The sequence below is a fragment of the Lycium ferocissimum genome, chromosome 8, assembly GCF_029784015.1.
Source record: "Lycium ferocissimum isolate CSIRO_LF1 chromosome 8, AGI_CSIRO_Lferr_CH_V1, whole genome shotgun sequence".
Lineage (NCBI taxonomy): Eukaryota > Viridiplantae > Streptophyta > Magnoliopsida > Solanales > Solanaceae > Lycium > Lycium ferocissimum.
In genome coordinates, this window is record NC_081349.1 from 33,147,807 (window position 1) to 33,172,829 (window position 25,023).

General features: G+C 33.4%; 1 pseudogene; it reads left to right on the plus strand.

Moving 5' to 3' along the window:
• Positions 1-14,841: 14,841 nt before the first annotated feature.
• The window catches only part of LOC132068131 (ubiquitin C-terminal hydrolase 12-like), a 43,168-nt pseudogene continuing 32,986 nt past the window's right edge, over positions 14,842-25,023 (plus strand).

A 25,023-nucleotide genomic window follows, 5' to 3' on the forward strand; every position in this document is an offset into this window, starting at 1 on the left:
AAAAATACAATATCAAGTGATCGAACTTTAGTTAAATAAAAAGGAAAATTGAACATGAGTTGTATAAGTAAATGCAGTTAGTAAATGGTTGTTACGAGTAAGTTTGTTATAAATATACTATTAACTTGCCGAACTTTTAATATTTAATATAAATGGTTGGTAAACATGATTGGTAAATATATCTGCCAACTTATGGATCTTTTTTATATCTAATATATAAATTTATGGATCAAATTTTACATTTAAAATAATTTGAAATCATGATTTGGAATTCCAAATTATACCTTTTTGGAGAATTTGGGATTTGAAATCCTGATATGAAATTAAAGTTGAATTTTTGTGCAAATTGTATAAATAAACGCAGATTTGAATAAAATATGAAATCATTATTTCACATTGCATGGCCAAACGCCGACTTAGTACTTTGCATATATTCACTCTCTTACTAGTCAAAAACTTGTTCAGCAATTCATGATGCGTGCTCGTGGAAACACAAGTTTTTAGTAGTACTCTCGGGGTCGTTTGGCAGAATGTATTAGAGAAAAAAAATATATGCATTAGCTTTTATATTATTAATTTCTTGTTTGGTAGTATTTTCAATTCGGTTCTATGGGGTCGTTGTAGTAAACTATGGGGTCGTTTGGTTCAAAGAAATGTTATACATGAATTAGTAATGCAGGAATTAGTAATGCAGGAATTATTTTTGTTGGGTGTTTGGTTCATTGCGCTAAAATAGGACATCAAAGATACCATTTGGATTTTTATTTATTTTTTAAAAGTGAAAAATAATTTGTTACAATTATATCATTAGATGCTACGCCTTTATAGGTTGTTTGGAATAAATTAAAGCAAATGCTAAGTTTTGTCATAAGTTATCCCGCGGTGGTTGTGGTATAAGATAATACACCTTTGGTATATTAAGGAAGTGGTTTGGACATGAGAATTTTATTTTATTTTTTGGAAAATTTTAAAGCTTTTTTTAAGTTGTATATGGAATTTGAAAAACACCTAAAACCTTGTTTTCACTTTCATTACATGCAAACAACCAAATATTCTTTGCAAAAAGTATAACCAAGCATAACTCCATCTTCAACTCTAACTTCAAAATTCAAAAAAAGTGAAAAATATTTGGTTTTCATGGCCAAATGCCTTCCCAGTATTAGTTATACATGCCCCAAAATGTCAACCAAATATGGTACAAAATAATATCATGACTATTTTATCTAAGACCTCTTACCAAACGAGGTCTTAATAATAAAAGGTAATTAATACATGGATAAAATTGTTAAAGATAGAACTGCCCTTAATACAAAGGTAATTAATACATGGATAAGATGAGATATCTAAGATTAAGTTTGAGTTTAAATTTATACTTTGTGTTGTCGAAGGTATAAGTTTATACATTCAACTAAACGAAGTATAAATTTAGTCTCAAACTTAGTTTGAGATAAATTTAAACTGTCAACCATACAAAGTATAAATTCAATCTCAAACTTAATGCCAAAATATCTCATATTATCTTGTTAACCAAAAACCCCCTTACTTTCTCATTTTTTTTGGGTTTATTTTAAATACTAAATCATACCCCCGTTATAAGCAGACCCGTGAACAATTTTGTTAGGTGTTGGATATTTTTTTCCAGTAGAGATCAAGTGTTGGATAGGCTTTTTAATCCTAATTTAAGTATCAAAATGAAAATATGAGACAAGTTTAGAGAGATGCTCATATATTTCAATTTAATACACGATACATTTATAATCAGGAGTGTCAAATATATTGGTTAAAATAAATTTTGGACAAGTAAAAATGAAGTGAATTTTCTGTGTGAAGGTACGAAAAAGGCAAAAAAACATCAAATGACCCCTATACTATACCCAAAATATCGATAGCACATTCATACTATACAGGCGACCTATTACACCCCCAAACATCTTAAAAGTCAATTATTTTAACCCCGATACATCTATAACCAGTTGCACATGGGGAGGTGTTATACACTCGTCCGCTACATCGGCCCCACGTCAGCACCACGTTAGAAACCTTCTAATTTTTATATTCTTTTCATTTTTCTTTCTTTATTCATTGATTTTTCTTTTGTTAATTATATTTTACACTAATTAATTCTTAATTATCCATTAAAATCCTCCAATAATTATATCTTCTTCATCACTAAATAAACCCACCCACTCCATCTCTTTTATTCCACCAGAAACACTACATCCTCCACCACCGAAGTCACCCTTATCCATCCATTGAAATGAAAAAAACTCCAACAAGAACACAAACTACCAAACACGAAGGAACACCCATTTTTTGCTTGTTTGAAAATTGATCAGAAATCAAAAAGCCTTTTACTTTTTCTTTTGTATATCACCGTGGAAGGGTGATGAGGCTACTAGCACTAGTTGATTTTGTTTTTTTTTTTTTTTAAAAAAACAAAAGAAAGGAGAATGGAAAAAGAAAAGGAAGGAGAAAGAAGATGGAAGAGGCATGAGGGTGTGCAGATGAGCGAGAAAGGGAGACGAGCTCATAAGAGCTCTGACAATGGCGGAAATAGGATGAGGTCAGTGAGACGGGGAGGAAATGAAGAAGAAAGGGAGGGGTTTAGGGGGTGGGGGTGGTGTGGCGTGAAGATGAAGGAGAAGAGGAGGGACGGGGCGGCGGCATGGTGGAGGGATAGAGCAGGCATGAAGGGACGAGAGAAAAACAATAAAAATAAAAAAAAGAGCAAGGGTGAAGGGTGCAGGGATGAAGAAGAAAATGAGGGTGGGCGGGTTTGGAGGGATGGGGGGGGGGGGCTACAAAATCATTTATTTTAATTAAAAAAAGAATAAACAAATAAATTTTAATAAAAAAATGCGCCACTTTTTAATTATTTTTTATATTTTGTGCCACATCAGCTTTTAGGGTGCTATTAAATTCACTTTTTTGATGTTCAGGTATGTAATAGGTCATTTGTATAGTTTGAGTGTGAACTCGACATTTCGAGGATAGTTCAGGGGTCATTTGATGTATTTTGCCGTAAGAAAAAAGACATGATAAACTTGATTAGTTGAGGCAAAAAATTCAGACTAGCTAGAGAATAATGGATGAGGGACCATTTGAGTGCAGTCGAAAGCTTTTTCAAGATCCATTTTAATAATCATGCTACCTTTGAAGCCTCCTTTTTCTAACTACTGGACGGCGCACGGGCCCAACACTTTGGATTATAGTGTATCTATGTGTATGTAGTTATGTTTGGGTAGTGATAATATATACTCCCTCTATTTCAATTTATGTGAACCTATTTCCTTTTTAGTCCGTGCCAAAATGAATGACTTCTTTCCTAATTTGGAAATAAATTAACTTTATGAAGTGATTTACAGCCATACAAATATTTAAGATTTATTTTGAACCACAAGTTTTAAAAGTCTTCACTCTTTCTTAAATGTTGTGCCCAGTCAAATGGGTTCACATAAATTGAAACGGAGGGAGTATATTTTATATTACTAATAATCATACATAAGTTTGCACTGTTTTTATGCATACATATATATATATATATATATATATATATATGTATATATATATATATATATATATATATATATATATATGTATATATATATGTACTATGTTCAAAACAAGATTAATATAACATTGTAGTTTGTGCTCCGTATCTAAAACTTTATTATATTAGTGTTTAGTACGAATACAAAGTTGGCAAAAATTTATTAATACTTTTTAAAAGAGAAGACTTGTTTAAAAGGAAATTATTTTCCTCTCTTTGAGATAAAACAATAGCAATATTTAAGCATCAGTTGAAACTTTGAATTTTAATTCGATTAATTTAAAGGTGTAAAATATTCTATTGTTAATGTATGTAGATTGGACCTAAGCAATACTTATTATTTTTTATCAAATTTTGATTTGGATAATTCTAATTCAAATTATTAAATTAATTTTACATGTTTAAAACGAAACAAAGTAGAAATTAGATTTTCTATTTAAACGAAAAACTATTATTTTTTAATTTTTGGTAAATATTCTTGGTTTAGCTCATTTTACACGTCATGTTGTCTTTTGCATGGTTTTTAAAGAAACGTCAATTAGTTATAATTTGACTAATTTACCTTATTAATTATTTGATCTCCATTCAATATTATTTTTTCTTTTATGACATTAATCTCTTTTCACCTTTATTAGAGTAAGAATAAAAATGAAAAAGTAATTAAATTCTATCTTTCTATCTTATTTTAAAATATAAATATTTTGAGTATATTTATTTAGTAAACATAACAAATAAATGACATGACGGAGTAGCAAATACGACACTTAAATATCTAGATTAGATCTCAGGCTAATATAAGAAAAGAAAGGAAATTGTATGGTTTGGTTACTTAACCTTTTGAATAAAAGCAATAACATAAAGTCCATGTTTTTTATTATACAATAATTTCATTTGCTCCCACTAATAGGTTGATACGCATGTGGCAATGAATCCACCATTATTGACTTAATGGGGATACTTTGTGAATTACATGAATATTGTTTGATTTTTTAATATGGGGTGCATTTTTTTTTTTTTTTTTACATTGCTCGTTTTTTTTAAATACGGGGTCCAGATGGCGTATGCCTGTGCTGCGCACGGGCCCAACACTTTGGATTATACTGTATTTATGTGTATGTAGTTGTGTTTGGATAGTAATAATATATATATTTTATATTGCTAATAAATATGCATAAGTTTGCACTGTTTTTATGCATATATATATAAACTATGTTCAAAACATGATTAATATAACATTGTAGTTTGTGCTCCGCATCCAAAACTTTATTATATTGGTGTTTGCTACGAATACAAAGTCTGCAAAAATTTATTAATACTTTTTAAAAGAGAAGATTTGTTTAAAAGGAAACTATTTTCCTCTCTTTGAGATAAAACAATAGCAATATTTAAGCATCAGTTGATACATTCAATTTTAATTCGATTAATTTAAAGGTGTAAAATACTTATTATTTTTTCTATCAAATTTTGATTTGGATAATTCCAATTCAAATTATTAAATTAATTTTACATGTTTAAAACGATTATATATATGTATGCTATGTTCAAAATACGATTAATATAACATTGTAGTTTGTGTTCCGTATCAAAAACTTTATTATATTAGTTTTTGCTACGAATACTGACTTTCTTCGTTTGATTATCCCATTGAAAGATTTGAAATACACTTTCTCCTACCGAGTTTCATGCCATCATCTCTTTCTAATCAACAACACTGAAAAGCGCTTTCATGTGTCGACATTCTATTAATAGTCTTAAATTTTTAAATATAGACCAACTTCATTATTTTAAGAAAATATGTATATACATTTCTTAATCGTTTATATTTCGTCTTCTCGATGTTATTCCTCATTATTTGTGTGAGACGCATGTGTCTAAACTTATACCTAATCTTTTGGTTTTATGACTTATTTCGCGATTTTTGTATTCAATTTATATCGTTATTTCTTTTTTCCTGAATTTCTCTTCTTTAAATTTTCTCTAAGTGTCACACCCCAACCTTGGGGGGTGTGGCAGGCACCCGACACCCGAAGGGCCGAGCGAACCAACTGTGATATCTGAACTCTGTAACGTGAATCATAGGCCGACGAGGCCGCTAAATAACAATAGTAAGAAGTATATCATAACAACCTGCAAGTAGAAAAGGCCCAACAACACATATATGTACTATAAGGGCCAACAAGGCCATAACTATGAAAGACAACCAGTCAGAAGGCCGGCAAGGCCAAACACAATACCTGTACACTGGTTGATAGTCTGTAAGCCTCTAAGAGCACTAATATGCATCAACTGGCCGGGATATTAGCTCCGACGTACCCATAGCCATACTCTGTATATATATATATACATGCATCCTATTTAATGACTCTGACCAGCAACTCCGGAGAATGGAGTACGAATATCCCTGCTGAACTTTGGTATCCTACTGAGAAAGGTACACCAATCGTCTATCGTACCTGTAGGCATGATCACAGCGCATAAAATGCGATATATATATATATATATATATATATATATATATATATACATGCATCCTATTTAATGACTCTGACCAGCAACTCCGGAGAATGGAGTGCGAATATCCCTGCTGAACTTTGGTATCCTACTGAGAAAGGTACACCAATCCGTCTATCGTACATGTAGGCATGATCACAGCGCATAAAATGCGTCAGTACGAAATATGTACCGAGTATGTAAGCGTATATAAACGTAACATAAGCATAAGAGATACAGATAACTTGGGAAAAGATGTAGAGACAACCTGAAACTCTGAACGAAGCCAGTGAGGGCGACCATAATCATGATATAGATGTAAATGCATGCCCGTAAAATCATTCCTCACTGTGGAGGCATATATCATATCATATAACAATAATAAATCCCTCTGTGGGGTGAGCTCATCATCATAACATCATCTCTGCCCAACTGATCAGTGGCAATGCACAACTACGTGCCTACCCGTCCGACACGGCTCGGTAAAGAAAGAAATACATCTAGGTGCACAGCTACGTGCCTACCCGGCCGCCTATAACACGGCTCGGTAAAGAAAGAAATATGTCTAGGTGCACATATAAGTGCCTACCCGGCCGACTATAGCGCGGCGTGGTAATGAAAATAAATACATATATATAAGTGCAATGAAAGACTGACTTCAGAAGAAATATCATGGAAAGAGTCGGGGTGACCTATCGTCGTTATCCTTCGACTACTATTATTGTCGCTACGTTTATCATTATTTGATCATTAGGCCAAAAAAATAAAAGTACAAGGAAACATCTTGTTATGAATTATTCACGAAGCCAAAGTTAGCCAAACTCTTATGAAATATGATCAACACAACTTTTATCGGAAAGAGTGTGCCAACGAGAGGTTCGTCACCTTGGAGCAATAGGCAAGAAGATAAGGTTTAACTCAATTGAAGGAAGTACAATCAACTCAACTTTGATGTGAAGAGTACCATAACTAATATCATTCTTCATTCGATAAACAAGAGGGACACGAAATATTAAAGGTGCTTCAATACAAGCTATTCATAAGAAAAGGGTAAACTTAACCATTTTGGGACATAATCGACACAAGTTGAACGGAAAGTCTTTTAATCGATAGCCAAAAGGAGATGTGGACCATAGTTTGGTACAAGTCATAGATGAGTATGTGTCAGCTCAATTATCATAGAACGCGATCGATCTAAGTTAGCGGAACAACTTTTCAATGAAAGGTCAATTGAAATCTAATCATACCACAAAGAGAATAGAAAGCCCTACATACCTCGCCGATGGAGTTATATATGTTTCCCGAGTCCTTGAATGCCTTACGAACGATTTCTTACATAATACGGACTATTCAAGATCAAAACCAAGGTCATAGCTTATAGAATTCTTCATTTAGACATTTAATCGAGCAACTCATGGGCATGAATTTATAGGCCCTTTATGTATCGAAATTTTCCCGTAAAACGCTACCAAATTCTACTTTAATACTTCTCCTCTTCAATATGATCCCATCCATATCACCATAACTCCAAACAACACAACAAAATCATATAAAACAGCCCAACAAATAAGCTAAGTTCATGAAAGTTTCATAAGAATATAGAAGAGCTTGTTCTATGGGGGTTTTCACCAATTTCTATGATCAATTACTTGTAGAAGTTCAAAGAGATCAAAAGGAAGTTAAAATATACCTTCAAACCCCAAGTTACTTCAAAGCAAGGTTTTCCTCTGAAAGGTGAAATAGTGAAGAAATCACAATTTCGAAGTTGCCATGTAGTTCTTCATGTTAAAGTTGATATATTTGCTCTTGGTTTGGATTGAGATTGATGGAGGATTAATTGGAGAGGGTTTTCTAGGTTTGGGATGGTGAGAAAATGGAAGAAAAATTCGTGCAAGGGCCTATATATACTTGGGCAATTTAAAGCAGCAAACTGTTCCCGTGACGGTTTATATCCCTAGACGGAATTGCGAATATCTCTCTACTCCGATGTTGTATCGACGAACGGTAAAATGCTCTGGAAACTAGACTCGTAGACCTTCGATTTGGTAGGTGGATCACCCCGTAACTCCAAGTATATTGAGAGAAAAGCTCCGAGACATCTGACCCAAATTTCAGTGAAATTTACAAATTTAACTTGCGACACTCTTTGTCGACTTTCATATTACAACTTAACAAGAGACCATTATCTTAACAAGAGACCATTATACAATTCAAATACTTCATATCATTACTTGCTTAGCATGTGGAGCACTCCTAATCTCACCCAAAATTACAAGTTATCGTATTCCCAACTTGCCGACTTTTGGCGAAACTCATGCTTCTTTAATTCATTCACCCTCCAAATCTTCCGTCACTTACTAATATTATTTATAAACTCTTGTAACCATTTATATTAATAAAATCAATCCTTTTTATCCTCAACATAATTTCTTTTAAACTTGCGTCGACTAACTCATGATGCGACTTTAACGTGGCAAAAAATCCGAGGTGTAACACTATGCGTACCTTTACCATTTTCTGAACTTATTATCATTATTTAAATGTTCTTTTTTTTTCTTCTTCACGTGGATCCCACCTTAATTTTTTTTTTTTTTTTGCAATTGTTTCCTAATTCTTATGTATCGCACCTTAATTTTTTTCATCTCTACTATTATGGAAGAGTGGGCCCCATCTTAAATTTTTTATTTATTTCTACTATTATAGAAAAGTGGGCCCCAAATTATTTTTTTTTAAAAAAAATCTACTATTATAGAAGGGTGGGCCTCACCTTAATTTTTTTTTAATTTACTGTTATAGAAAACCGTTTATATTTCGAATTCTTGGTGTTATTCCTCATTATTGGTGTTACATGTATGGTATAAGCTTTAAATCTTTTGATTTTATGACCTCTTTAGCAGTTTTTGTGTTCAATTTAAATAGTTATTTATCTTTTCCCGAACTTCTCTTCTTTACATTTTCTCTAAGCGTACCTTTATTATTTTCTGAACTTATTATCATTATTTAAATATCCTATTTTTTTTTCTGTTGCAATAGTCTCCTACTTTTTCACGTGGACCCCGCCTTAATTTTTTGGCAATTATCTCCTAATTCTCCACGCGGACCCCACCTTAATTTTTTTACTCTCTATTATTATGGAAGAGTGGGCCCACCTTAAATATTTTTTTCCTAGCAATTACCTCCTACTTCTTCACGTGGATCCCATCTTAATTTTTTTTGAAATTGTCTTCTAATTCTCCACGCAAACCCCACCTTAATTTTTTTAATCTCTACTATTATGGAAGTGGGCCCCGCCTTAATTTTTTTTGGGTACAATTTTTCTACTATTAGAGAAGATTGGGCTCCACCTTATTTATTTATTTATTTATTTTTACAATTTTTCTACCATTAAAGAAGATTGGGGCCCATCTTTTATTTTTATTTTTATAGAGACTGACGACGAAGCATGGGTTTAAACCCATGCTTCTATATAGTTTTTTTACAATTTTTCTACTATTAGAGAAGATTGGGCTCCACCTTATTTATTTATTATTATTTTTTTTTTACAATTTTTCTACCATTAAAGAAGATTGGGGCCCATCCTTTTTTTTTTTATGGAGACTGATGACAAAGCATGGGTTTAAACCCATGCTTCTATATAGTTAAAAAAATATTTATTTTTTTTTACAATTTTTTCTACCATTAAAGAAGATTGGGGCCCATCCTTTTTTTTTTTTATAGAGACTGACGACGAAGCATGGGTTTAAACCCATGCTTCTATATAGTTATTAAAATATTAGAAGAGTGGGTTTGGTCGTCAACCACCCACTCTTCTAATATAGTTAAAATTAAAATAATTAAAAAAATAAGATGGGATCCACGTGAAGAAGTAGGAGGTAATTGCACAAAAAAAGACATTTGAATAATAACAATAAGTTCAGAAAATGGTAAAAGTACGCTTAGAGAAAATTTAAAGAAAATAAATTCAGGAAAAAAGAAATGACAATTTAAATTGAATACAAAAATTGCTAAAGAAGTCATAAAATCAAAAAATTTAAAATTTATACCTTTGTGTAAAGATAAAAATGCACTAATTTTAGACACCTACGTCTCCTACCAATAATGAGGAATAACATCAAGAAGACGAAATATAAACGGCCAAAAAACATATACACATATTTTCTTAAAATGATAAAGTTGGTTTATACTTAAAAGTTTAAGACTACAACAGATGCTAACACATGAAAGTGCTTTTCAGTGTTATTGAGTAGAAAGAGATGATGGCATGAAACTCAGTAGGAGAAGGTATATTTCAAATCTTTCAATTAGAGAACTAAACCAGGAAAGTCATATATGGAAGAAGCAGACTAAGTAAAACAATTTATTGATATTTTCAATTAATTGAATTATAATACTTTTTATAATAAAAATTTCATAATTATATTACTAAAATGTACTCTTTCTATCCTAATTTATGTGACATAGTTTGACTAGGCATAAAGTTTAAAAAAGAAAGGTAAGATCTTTGAAACTTGTGGTCTAAAACAAGTCTTAGATATTTGTGTGGATTTAAATTACTCCATCCGGATAAAAAAAGAGTTCACTTAGCCATTTGCACGAAATACTAACTCCTAGACAAAAATAGATAATTTGACTAAACTATCCCTAATTAAATAGGCATTGAGATTTGATCATATAACACTTACTAGGGGAAAACATGGAAAAACAAGGTTAATTCTTTCTTGATTTGCTAAGTGGACTCTTTTTTAATCTAAGAAAAAAAGGCTAAGTGAACTATTTTTTTGATCCGGACGGAGTATTTTATTAAAGGTAAAAGGAAAAGTTTCAAGTTAAATGATTTATAAATATAAAAATATATAATTTTTTTTAGACAGACGAAAAAAATGTGATACTGTTTTTTGTGTTTACACGGACTTTCATCATTTAGTATCCTTTAAAAGAATGAAATGCCTCCTGGACGATGATATCATGGTGGATTGACCGTAGTTCCGAGATAAAACTGCTTTAGCATGGACTAATCAAATGGACTATTTTAATGATTAGTTTGTAACTGGTATTACAAAGACAACGTGTCTTTGAGTGATATTTTCAGATACGTTTGTTTAGGTTCATAAGTGGTGTAATCTAAAAAGTTCATGTAAGTTGTGTAATCTAAAAAGTTATTAAAAAAAACAAAAAAAACACTAAGGGGTCGTTGGTCGCCAGTAAAGAGATCCTTTATTATTAAAAAGGACAAAAGTGCAAATATACCCCTAACTTTTTGATTTAGAACATATATAATCTCATTATAAAAATGGTATATATATACTCCTACATTATAAAATGGTATAAATATATTCCTACGACTACAAAACGATGCAAATATATTCTTTTTGCTGACGGATTTTAAAAAAAAAAATCATTTAAGTTATTTAAAAAAAAAATCATTTAGGTTATTTTTTAATTAAAAAAGATCACGTGGCTTAAAATAAAGTCTACCCATTTTTTTTTTAGTAGACATACTTTTTTAAAGCTACACAGTAATTTTTTTTGATGGGTGGGGTCTAGTTTATTTAAAAAATGAGTAGATTTATTTTTTAAAGTTATAGAGATATTTTTTTAAACAGGAGTATATATACACCCTTATTAAAATTATGCATAACTTATATGTAGTTAGGTTGGATTTAAATGAAACGGGTTTAAAATTAAAATCAGATTATTTTAAAAGATTTTCCTACTTTAGTAATGAGAGAGATTTTTTTGATTCAAATTTATAATTGAGTATATTTTTACACGTTTCCCTTTCTAAAATAAGCCACTTTTGTGGGCTCCCAAAGCTTTGACAAACCAGATATAAAATCTTTTCATTACACTGCCTTTTCCACTACGTTTTCCTCGTCACACAAGCACTACAACTCAATAATTTTTCCAACGATCGTACGGTCACTATTCTCCGGCGATCACTCCTTACTACTCCGATGGATGTAATAATCTTCATGTTTTATCTCTCTATACTTTTTTTTTTTAATACTATGTGATTTCACTTGCTTTTAAGTTATTACTCTGTTTTGCGTATAATTGAGAGGCCAAAAGTGTTTATTTTTAAAAAATGAGTGTTTTCGGGAAATAGTAGAATCTGTCTTGCGGAAGCTAAAAAAAGAGGTAGTTCATTTTTTCCAAAAACTTTTTTTTTTTTTTTTGAAAAGCCGGAGAAAAATGCACTTATAGCTTATTTGGAAAAGTTTTACGGAGGAAAAAAAGGCGCTTATTTTAAAAAATGTGAGTTGCACGCCAAGTCTTTGGCAGAAAATAAGTAGTTTGAGAAGTAGCAAAAACTATTTTTCAGAAGCTTATAAAAATTATTTTTTAATATTTTTGAGAAAAATACACTTATAGCTTATTTGGTCAAGGTTTTGGGAGGATAAAAGCGCTTATTTTTAAAAAGTTAGGTGTTTAGCCAAGCTTTTAGGAGAAAATAAGTGTTGTTGGAGTAGTAAAAGTTATTTTTCAGGAGCTAAAATAAGTATTTTTTTGAGAAAAATACACTTAACACTTTTTATAAGTTTGGTCAGACAATAATTACCGCCCAAAAAGTGCTTTTGATATTGATTAGCCAAACACGAGCTGCTTATCGTTAGAAGTAATTTTTTTTTTGAATTTTTTTTTTTAAAATAATAATTTTTAAAATAAGCTAATTTTGAAAACTTGGCCAAACATGCAATAAATGTATTGAATGTAGTCCGCTGTGATTGTGGCTGTTTTTACAGTTTCACTTTGACCTTATTTTTTTTTTAAGGGTGACTGACGAAGAAGCATTGATATAAACCTATGCTTAAATTGTATAATTTGACTACTTAATCTTTTGAAGAAAAGCAATAATATGAAATTATGTTAGACTTATTTTTTAAAGTCATGAAGATATTTTCTTAAATAGGAGTATATATACACCCTTATTAAAATTATGCATAACTTATATGTAATTGGGTGGAGTTTAAATGAAATGAATTTAAAAATAAAATTGAATTATTTTGAAAGATTTTTTCACTTTAATAATGAGAGATATTTTTTATCCAAATTTATAACCCGGAGTCTAGTTTTACACATTTCCCTTTCTAAAATAAGCCACTTTTGTGGGCTCCCAAAGCTTTAACAAACCAGCTATAAAATCTTTTCATTACACTGCCTTTTCCACTACCTTTTCCTCGTCACACAAGCACTACAACTCAATAATTTTTCCAACGATCGTACGGTCACTATTCTCCGGCGATCACTCCTTACTACTCCGATGGATGTAATAATCTTCATGTTTTATCTCTCTATACTTTTTTTTTTAATACTATGTGATTTCACTTGTTTTTAAGTTATTACTCTGTTTTGCATATTTTTTCAAACTAATAGCCTTTTAACCAAGATTTTGAGACACTAAAAGTGCTTATTTTAAAAAAATGAGTTGTTTTGGGAAGTAGTATAATCTGTCTTGCAGTAGCTAATTTTTTTTTGAGAAAAATACATTTGGAAGCACTTTTTATAAGCCTGGTCAGACACTAATTGCCGCTCAAAAAGTGCTTTTGAAATTGATTAGCCAGACACGAGCTGCTTATCACTAGAAGTAATTTTTTTTTTTGAAAATCACTTTTTAAAAAAGTACTTTTTAAAATAAGCTAATTTTAGAAGCTTAGCCAAACATGCGATAAATGTGTTGAATGTAGTACGCTGTGATCGTGGTCTGAAGTCAACCTAAAATTTCTTATAAAAACGTGATTTTTGTGTGTATTCACTTTGTTTTTACAGTTTCACTTTGTTTTGCATATATATATATATATATATTTTTTTTTTTGCTTACAGTAGCTTTCTTAGTGTTGTTTTGAAAATAAATGTGTTGAATATAGTCTGGTATGATTGCGGGGTGAAGTTGACATAAAATTTCTGTTAAAAATGCGATTGTTGTGTGTATTCACTCTGTTCTTATAATTTCGGTCTGCGTTGCGTATTTTTTTGCTAACTGTAGCTTTCTCGGTGTAGTTTTGAAATTAAATGTGCTGAATGTATTCTGGTGTGAAGTTGACCTAAAATTTCTCTTTAAAATGCAATTGTTGTGTGTATTCACTTTTTTTTTGCAGTTTGACTCTGTTTTGCGTATTTTTTTGGTTACAATAGCTTTTCTCGGTGTAGAGTTGAAAATAAATGTGCTGAATATAGTCTGGTGTGATTGCGGTGTGAAGTTGAGCTAAAATTTCTTTAAAAAATGTGATTGTTGTGTGTATTCACATTGTGTTTACTGTCTCACTATGCTTTGTTTATTTGTTGCTTATAGCAGCTTTTCTCGGTGTAGTTTTGTAAAAAAAATGTGGTGTACATAGTCTGATGTGATTGCGGCGTGAAGTTGACCTAAAATTTCTTAAAAGATAAGACCATTTTGAATTTATTAGCTGTGTTGCTGTGTGTATTCACTTTATTGTTACCGGTTCTCTCTGCTTTGCGATTTTTTTTTTGCTTTCAGTAGTTTTACTTTGTTCTGTTGAACATATATGTGCTGGTTATAGTCAATTTCAATGTAAAATTTCTTTCAAAATGCGGTTGTTACTTTGCTGTGTGTATTTCACTTTGTTTTTAATATATATATATATAAAGTGTGTCTGAATATAGTCTGTGGTGGTAGTCCAAAAATTCTTTTCAAAATGCGGTTGTTACTTTGCTGTGTGTATTTCACTTTGTTTTTACTATTTCACTCTGTTTTGCGTATCTTTTGTTTACTTTTTCAAAAATATAGTCTGTGGTGGTTGCGGTGTGAATTTGACCAAAAAATTCTTTTCAAAATGCGTTGGTGTGTGTATATTCACTTTGTTTTTACTATTTCACTCTGTTTTGCGTATCTTTTGTTTACAGTAGCTTTTCTCGGTGTAGTGTTAAAGTAAATGTCTGAATATAGTCTGTTGTGGTTGTGGTGTGAATTTGACCGAAAAATTCTTTTCAAAATGCAATTGTTACTGAATTTATTATACGTTTGCTGTGTGTATTCACTTTGTGCTTACAGTTTCACTCTGCTTGCTAACAGTAGCTTTTCTCGGTGTAGTTTTGAAAATGAATGTGCTGCATATAGCCTGCTGTCATTGCGGTGTGAAGTTGACCTAAATTTTCCTTAAAAAATGCAATTGATACTGAATTCATTAGCTTTGTCGCTTTGTGTATTCACCTTGTTTCTACGATTTTAGTCTGTTTTGCGTATTTTTTGTTTGTTTGAAATAGCTATGCTTGGTGTAGCTTTGAAATTATTGATCTTTTTGATTTATAGTTGCTGAATCTAGTCCGATGTGATTGTGGTGTGAAATTGACCTAAAATTTCTTTAAAATGTGGTACTAAATGAATTTATTAGCTGTGTTGCTGTGTTAATATCACGACCCAATTCTGAAAGGCCGTGACTGGCACTTAACAAGCACCGACCCTACCTAGCAAATGGGATAACTTAATAAGACTTATGCAAATTACATAAATAACCGTCATCTTATATAAACATAATCTAACTATTGAAGTAGCGGAAGTCAAAGTAACGGGCAGTACTAACCCAACAACCCACATACGCAGTGTCATGGAGCATCTATGACTATCCATCGGTAATGTAGTATTTCCAGCCGTTCGAATTATGTCTGGTCTTAGGCCGTTGGAATTTTAATGAATTCTACATTTTGGCAACAATTCATCATTCGGACTTATAAAACACTCAAACAATATATGCTTGTTTATATACGTTTAAAGTGACAAGCAAATAAGATTATATGCAATGTGGATGAGAAGGACCTAGCCTAGCCTCTTTGGGTCGGTTTCTACTAATACTGTTAATTTGGTTTCTCATTCTATCGGTTCATTCATAATAACCTTTATTAACCTCAAATTTTAGATAAGACTGAAGAAAAAGCAAGAAGAAAAGGAACAAAAGAGAATGGAGAAAGTAGAGGCTTGTCTCCACACAATCATCAAGGTTTCTTTCAACTTTTAGTTTCTATCCTTTATTTATTGCATCTTTATATTTAAGAAACATTTTCACTGAAATAAGTCATTTCATTTTCAGGTAGCTCGTGAAGAAGACCTCGGTGAACAAATTGGAAAGGAAATTTATTTTGATCTTGTGGATCATGATAAAGTGCGTACATTTCATATTGAGAAGCAGATGCCATTTATTCAATTAAAGGTACATTTATCATTCTGTTGCATTTCCTTTCCTCATAGATTTGGAAAGTTATAGCCATCTTGCTCTTACCAAACATGATGAGAAATTGTATGTACTGCGTGAGAATGAATTCAGTTTACTCTTGTTTAATAAAGAGGCCTCATGTGAAATTTGCTGCGTCTACGACTTGAAATATGGAATGTAAGCTTTCTGTACTTGTGGTTTATATTGAGTTAAGATAAAACTTCAAATGCTGAGTGCTACTGCAGGTAAAAATTGAGTACACAAACAATCATAAAAATTGAGAATGTGTTCTAATGGTTAGGGTGTGAAGGTTCACAAAATTATTTGTGCCCTTAGCAGACAAGATAAACATATTTTTTATGAATGTTATTGGTCAATCACCATAAGTATCAAGTATGGCATGTGTCTGATGGTACATGTGTTTTCAGGAGGAAGTTTCTAAGGCATTTGGTATACCGGTGCAATTTCAACGGTACTGGCTGTGGGCAGAACGCAAGAACCATACTTATCGGCCTAATCGTGCATTGACAGCTGAAGAAGAAATTCAATCCGTAAGTTCTGTCTGACAATCCTATCTTTCTGCAGTGTGCTCTTCGTTTTAGTTATGCCTGCAGTTTTATTGGTAACATTATTTGCATATTTCATGTTTTTCTCTTCCACATAAAATTTGTTCTTCTTGTGATTGATGTGCTTGATCTGTCTTTGACCGGAAAAAGGAGAATTATAGGTAAGGTTAATCAATTTGTATGTTTGCAAGAATAAAGAAAGTAATACAGTTATGTGGATTCAACTGGGTACTTGTGCTGGTGAGAGATCATAGGCACCCGGTGCAATAGTCAAGGTTTTGTGCTGTAATACAACAACAACAACAAGATAATAGGTACCCGGTGGAAAAGCATAAAAACATAAAAAAAAGTCGAAAGCGATATGGAAATGAAATAATATAAAATAAAATAATGCAATCGACACGTCAAAGCAAATTACTAATAAGAACGGATAACAGACTACGTACAGCCTTCTACCCTAATTTGGGTTCTCCGCACCCTCCTATCTAAGGTCATGTCCCTACGCAATGTCATCTAATTACCTCTCCCCAATACTTTTCGCCTACCCCTACCTCGTCCGAAACCATCCATGGCCAACCTCTCATCCGAAGCTACCTGGGCATGTGTCTCTCCTCTTCACATGCCCAAACCATCTAATTATCGCAATCTTATCCCGAATATCCTCTATTTCCACATCCATCTCGGCAACTTTCATCTTTTGAAAGTTTTGATACAACATATAAACTTTGAACATCCAAGTTTTGGTGGCAACCAATTAGCCTCCATTTCATCCACCCTTGTGTGACATCATCGTCAATCTCCCCGCAAAATAAGGGTCTTCAGTTGCTAGTGAATAGAATCTCCAACCCTTTTTAACTGATCTTGTACACCATGGCACCTCACCTTGTTCATCCCATTGGCTGGTCCAACCCCATCAGTCTCTCCTCCTACCGTCCTTAGGAAAGTGCTGCGAGTCTCCTCCTACTGTCCTTACTTTGGTTTTGGCTCCCTCATACATGTCCTTGATCCCCTAATGTACGCTCACTTTTAGCCTCCAAGCATTTTCATAGGATCTCTCTTGGAACTTTGTCCCTTTTCTAGGTCGATGAATACCATGTGTAAGTCTCTCTCTCCTCTCCGTATACTTGCTCCACCAATCTTCTCACAAGATGGATGGCTTCGTAGTAGAGCATCCTTTCTGACTGGAATAATTATTGCAATCTTAACTCTATTTCCTGAAAGTTTTGATTATAAACTTGACATCCACCAATTTCGCCTTGCTTAGCTAACTAAGTGTCTTCAGTTGCTGGTGAATAGAATCAATTTTCTTCATCCATTGCTGGTCCACAAGTCTGTGAAAAAAAAAAAAAAAAACTCCCTTCCGTCCCACCCTCCATGATAGCATCCTTTGACTGGACTAAGAATTGGGATCCCCCAAGCCCGATTTTCTTGAAGTGTGACAATTGTGGCGGGTATTATGATCATGTTTTCCTCTGAATCTTTCTTCTGTAATACATGGTTTCTACAATCTGTTAAACAGTGGGAGCGTTTGAATTAACTTGGTGGTAATGATCATCCATGATATGTTTTCAGGTTGGCCAACTGAGAGATGTTTCAAATAAAGAGAATAATGCTGAGCTAAAATTATTTCTGGAAGTAGAATTATGTCTGGTAATCCATCACTTGCTTACTTGTCTTCCCTTTCGGCGATTCACATGTTGCATGTGTTCTTTGTGAGGTTTTATTTTACATGTTTTACTTTTCTGTTTTATTTTGTTTTGTGTATTGTTGCAGGATTTGCGACCTTTTCCTCCACAAGAGAAGACCAAGGAAGATGTCCTTCTCTTTTTCAAACTTTATGACCCTTTGATAGAGAAGATAAGGTATTACATCTTGCCTTTCTATAGCTGGAATACTTTCACTAGATTAGTGATTTTCATGTTTGAATTTGGAATCTCATTTATTATAAGGAGACATGACTACATGGAAAGATGCTTTGTACTTTTACTGAGTGTGACACTGTAGTTAGCTTGTACAACAAAAAGGGTAAAAATAAGAAGTCTAGGTCAATGTTTTGGACTTGACGAGATCATCACATTAATTCAAAATTTAATGAATTTGAAACTTGAAGTGCTGTTAAAGTCCCAACTGCTTGGGGATGCATATATGAGAAGCCATGATGTGGTGAGCTTTTCTGGTCTTTCTCCATTAAATTTCCTTTTTGTTGTCAGGTATGTCGGACGACTTTTTGTAAAAGAAAGTGGCAAGCCGCTGGAGATATTAACAAAGCTAAATGAGTTGGCTGGCTTTTCGCCTGATGAAGAAATTGAACTTTTTGAGGTTAGTTTTCTTCTTATCTTACTACCAATTTTTCAACTATTGAACATATGATATGTGATATTCAGGTTTTGTTCTTCACAGGAAATAAAATTTGAACCCAATGTGATGTGTGAACGCATCGACAGTAATATGAGTTTTCGTGACTCTGTGGTATGTGCAATCATTTGCCAGTGATAGTTTGGGTGTTTGAAGCATCTGCTGGTGTAGTTGATTTCTTTCAATAGTTTTTTCTTTTCTTTGTTTCTTTTGCTGGATTTATTAGCAATAAATAGTTTTATGCTACACTCCTCTGGCTTTGCAGATAGGAGATGGGGATATAATTTGCTTTCAGAAATCCCTTCGAAATCAATGCAGTGAACAGTATCGCTTTCCTGAAGTTCCTTCATATTTGGAGTACATGCACAATTGCCAGGTATGTGCTGCACTCTCATAAGAGGAGAGTAACAGAAAGAGAGTAAGGGTTAGACAGGAAAAATTGGGGAAGAAAAGGGAACTGGTCGGGGAGCTTATAAGACATTTTTGACAACTAGTTGACGTCATTAAGAAGTTCCCGTCGGAAATCACTTATCTTGGTAAGTAGGCCGTGGCTGAATGTTGAAAAATTCTGAATAATTAAATTGCTAGTATTTATTATTTATACATTTCGGAATGTCAATAATTGTTAAATAATTTATTTGTTTAGTCAGTTTCTGTGGGCTAGCTGCCTGAAAAAGTAGTACTACGATTTTTGTGCGAACTGGCACCCCAACTTTTCCGATGGTTTTGGACGGCTGTCCTGTCCATTGGTAATGTCTTAGGCCGTTGGAAATTCGATAAATTCCAGTAGTCTATATTTTGGCAATAATTCACCATTCAAACATAGAATTTTTATATGCGTCTATGCTTGTTTGTTTTTTCATCAAGTATAAGTTTTCATTGATAATAACAAGGCCAACTAGGCCGTATACAACAGGTATATCAAAAAAGGAGACCCGTACAAAATATAGTTCTCTCCAAAAGACACCAAATCCTCTATACAAACAGGAACTACATGGTGGCTACTACTTAATTGAGGAAAACTTCTCCAAACCCTTTTGTACGTGAAAGAGACAAGGAAAAGACTATATGCAATGTGGATGCGAAAGACATAGCTAAACATCTTAGAGTGGGTTTCTACTCAATACCGCTGATTTAGTAGGCGTTTGGCCATGAAAACCAAATACTTTTCACTTTATTTGGAATTTTGAAGTTGAAATAATTGTTTTATAGTTTTTGCAAAGAATATTTGGTTGTTTGAATGTGTTGAAAGTGAAAAATGTGAAAACAAGTTTTTAGGTGTTTTTCAAATTTGGAATTTTCATGGCCAAACGTTGATTTCCAAATAAAGTGAAATAATTTTCCGGGAAAAAGGGAAAAATTCTCATGACCAAACGGGTCCTTAGTTTCTCATTGGTTCAGTCATAGAAATCTTTTATCGACCTCAAATTTCAGGTGAGATCGAGGAAAGAGCAAGAAGAAAAGGAACAAAAAAGAAAGGAGAAAGAAGAGGCTCGTCTCTACACAATCATCAAGGTTTCTTTCAACTTTTAGTGTCGTCCTTTACTTTTTGCATCACATGTTTATATTTGGGAAATGTTTAACTGAAAATTAGTCATTTCATTTCCAGGTAGCTCGTGATGAAGACCTCGGTGAACAAATCGGAAAGGATATTTATTTTGATCTTGTGGATCATGATAAAGTGCGCACTTTTCGTATTCTGAAGCAGATGCCATTTACTCAATTCAAGGTACATTTATCACGCTGTTGCATTTCTTTTTCTCATAGGTTTGAAAAGTTAAAGCCATACTGCTCTTACCAAACATGACGGGCAATTGTATGTACTGCATGAGAATGAATTCAGTTTGTCCTTTGCTTAATAAAGAGCTGTCATGTGAAATTTGCTTCTACTACAACTTGAAATATGAATATAAACTTTCGTACTTTTGTTTTACATTGAGTTAAAAGATAAAGCTTCGAGTTCTGAGTACTAAAGTAGGTAAAAGATTGAGGAGAACACGCACAATCTTAAAAATTGTCAATATAGAGTTCTAATGTTTTTGGTGTCAGGGTTCAAAATTATTTGTGCTCTCACAGCAGACAAGATAAATATATTTGTTATTAATGTCAGTGGTCAATCACCATAAGTCTTAAGCATGGAATTTGTCTGATGGTACATTTGTTTCCAGGAGGAAGTTGCTAAAACATTTGGTACACCGGTGCAATTTCAACGTTACTGGCTATGGGAAAAACGCGAGAACTGTACGTATCGGCCTAATCGTGCATTGACAGCTCAAGAGGAAATTCAATCTGTAATTTCTGTCTGCTAATCCTATTTTCTGCAGTGTGCTCTTCGTTTGAGATATTATGACTTCAGTTTTACTGGTCAGTGGTGTGAAGCTATCGGCAATTACCAGACAATTCCAGATATGATCTGCTGTGACATGGGATAATGTGATTCATTATTTCTCATGCTTGATCTGTCTTCTACCAAAAAAAAAGGCTATAGTTAAGGTTAATCAATTTGTATGTTTGCAAGAATAAAGAAAGTAATATAGCTATGTCGACTCAACCCCCCGGTACTTGTGTGGGTGGGAGATTGCGGGTTCTCAGCAGAGTAGTTCGGGTTTGCGCAAACTGGTACCATCATCGCCAAAAAAGCAAAAAGTTACATGGACTCCAATCCTCTAAAAAATGTAATAATTATTGCAATCTTTCCTGAAAATTATGATTAAAAACTTGATAGACACCAACTTGACCTTGCTTAGTTAAACGGATTTCTTCAGTTGCTAATGAATAGGAACAATTTGTCTGATCATGTTGGTTCATCCATTTGCTGGTCCATTGCTCTCTATCCCTCTCTCTCCCCCCGCCCCCACTCCCTTCACTCCACCCTCCAGGCATGTTTTTTGATTAGACTAGTTATTGGGACTCCTCAGGCTCCCTTGAGAGTGAATTTGTTGCTCTCTCTTCCCCCAACTTCCTCTGCCCCACCCTCCAGACATGTTTTTTGATTGGACTAAGTATGGGGTCCCCTCAGGGCCCTCTTGAGAGTGCATTTCTTGAACCGTGACTATTGTGGCGGGTATTATGATCATTTTGTTTGGCAATCTTTCTTCTGTAGTGCACGGTTTCTACAGTCTGTTGAATGATGGGAGCACTTGATTAACTTGGTGTTAATTATCTTGCATTATGTGTTTTCAGGTTGGTGAACTGAGAGAGGTTTCAAATAAAGGGAATAATGCTGAGCTAAAACTGTTTCTTGAAGTAGAATTATGCCTGGTATTGTGCACTTGCCTACTTGTCTTTCCCTTTGGTGATTCGCATGTTGCAAGTTTTCTCTATAGCTTTATTCGTCATGTTTTACTTTTGAGTTTATTTATTCCGTGTATTCTTGCAGGATTTGCGACCTTTATTTCCACCAGAGAAGACCAAGGAAGAAATCCTTCTATTTTTCAAACTTTATGACCCTCTGGAAGAGAAGATAAGGTATTATATCTTGCTTCTCAATAGCAGGAATACTAAAGTAGTGATTTTCTTGCTTGAATTTGTGATTCATTTATTTTGAGAAAATAAGACTGCATGGAAAGGTGCTTTGTACTTTAATCAATCTAGAGTTCTAAAACAGACATCATAGAGAACTGAATGTCTGAATGTTACACTGTTGTTAGCATGGGTGTAATAACAAAAAAAAAAAGGAAAAAAAAAAGACTAGGTCAAAGCTTTGGACTTAATGAGGCTATCGTATTAGTGGTTTAAATTCTCCAAATTTAATGAACTTGGAAGTGGAACTTCTGTTGATGTCCAACTGCTTGGGGCTTGGGGCTGCATATATGAGAATCCATGATGTGGATGAGGTATTTTGGTCTTTATCTGTTTAATTTCCTTTCTGTTGTCAGATATGTTGGGCGGATTTTTGTAAAAGCGAGTAGCAAGCCGCTGGAGATATTAAGAAAGCTTAATGAGTTGGTTGGATTTTTGCCTGATGAAGAAATTGAACTTTTTGAGGTTAGTTTTCTTCTTCTTCCTACCAATTTTTTAACTCTTAACATATGATACGTGATCTTTCAGGTTTTTTTTTTGGTTATTCACAGGAAATAAACTTTGAACCGAACGTGATTTGTGAACACATTGACAGTAATGTGAGTTTTCGTGACTGTGAGGTATGTGCAATCAATTGCCAGTTGACACTTTTGGTTTATGCTTTTGCTGGTGTAGTCAAATTCTTTCAGTAGTTTTTCTTTTTTGTTTCTTCTGCTGGATTTATTAACTATGAATTTTTTTCCGCAATACTATTCTGGCTCTGCAGATAGGAGATGGGGATGTAATTTGCTTTCAGAGATCCCTTCGAAATCAATCCAGTGAACAATATCGCTTTCCTGAGGTTCCCTCATTTTTGGAGTATGTGCACAATCGCTGAGGTAGTAATTGGCTGGAAAAGATGGTGGCCGGTGGAAGCTCTTGAATGGCCGAAAAATCATTTCTTGGAGGAGAGTAACTGAAGGAGGGTAAGGGTTAGAGAGGAAGAATTGGGGAATAAAGAAGACTCGGGGAGTTTATAAGACGTTTCCTAAAGCTAGTTGTCATAAATTTATAGTGACATCGATCTTCTAGATAGACACCAATATGCAATACAACTTTTAACCGAATGACCAAAAAATAGATAATATTGGATACAAATACAATGAAAATATTCAGATATAACGAAAAAGATCAAAATTTTAACAATTTTTGTGTAGACATGTATTTGAAATTCACAGCCTTGACTAATTCAAATTCCCGCCAGGTAGACCCACTAAGGTAGTAAGAACTCTTTATCTAGAGGTTCTCAATTTGCAAAGTTCCAACACGAAACCTGTAGCTAAGCTAAAAGGTACTAACTATCCTATCACACCTTTTGATGGTAGGAAAATCAACAATTAATACTCGAGTAGTGTATATCAGTGAGACATACAAGTTTCGAAATAAACACATCTTCAATTACTATAAAATTAACTACCCCCTCCCCCAATGAGTACTACTCCATGAGATAACCTTCTTACATGAAAGCCAAAAGGGAAAAGAGAGGAAAAAAAAGCCCTGCTTACTGCCTTACACAGACCGACATACTGTACAACATAGCCGTGTTCAAATACTACTACAAAGAACACCTCTGGAAAATCTGAAACTATTCTCAATGTAAACCTCTTTCTCTTCACTTCTTCTTCCTCTTCCTTTCCCTGTCAGGCAAAAACTTGAACAACAACAAAGTCCTTCAATCCAGCATCCCGAACGTTTATATTCCTCTCACATACATTGATTCTCAATTACCAAAATATTTCATATTTGCCGGCAGATTTGACTGCAACTGTTCTCTGGCAATGACTCTGCGCTCCTCCTTCGGTAGATATAATCCTTCCTCTCCATCTCTGTAATTTTTCCTCTGTGAATTCACTTTGCTTTACAGCTTTGCTGTTTCGCGTTTTTTTTTTTTTTTTTTTTTTGTAGCTTTGGTTGGTATAATTTTGAAAATATCGATTTATTTATTTATAGGTGCTGAATATACTCTGCCGTGATTGTGGGGTGAATTGACCTAAAGTTTCTTTAAAATATGATAGTGACTGAATTTATTATTAGCTGCGTTGCTGTGTGAATTTATTTTATTTTTGTAGTTTCTTTCTGTGTCACGTATTTTTTAGGTTTAACGCAGCTTAATTTGGTGTCGTTTTGCAATTAAGATCTTTTTGGGGATTTATAGTTGCAAAGGTGCTTTGCTGGGTGGAGGTCCCCAAAAAATTGATATTTCGGATGAATATGTCTGAGTTTCATAATATGATGCTACTCCAGTGTGAACTTTACCTAAATTGTCTCTTTAAGTGCAAAAGATTAATCAAAATTGTCCAGCTTTGTCGGATTAAATTTTCTTACTTTTCTTTTT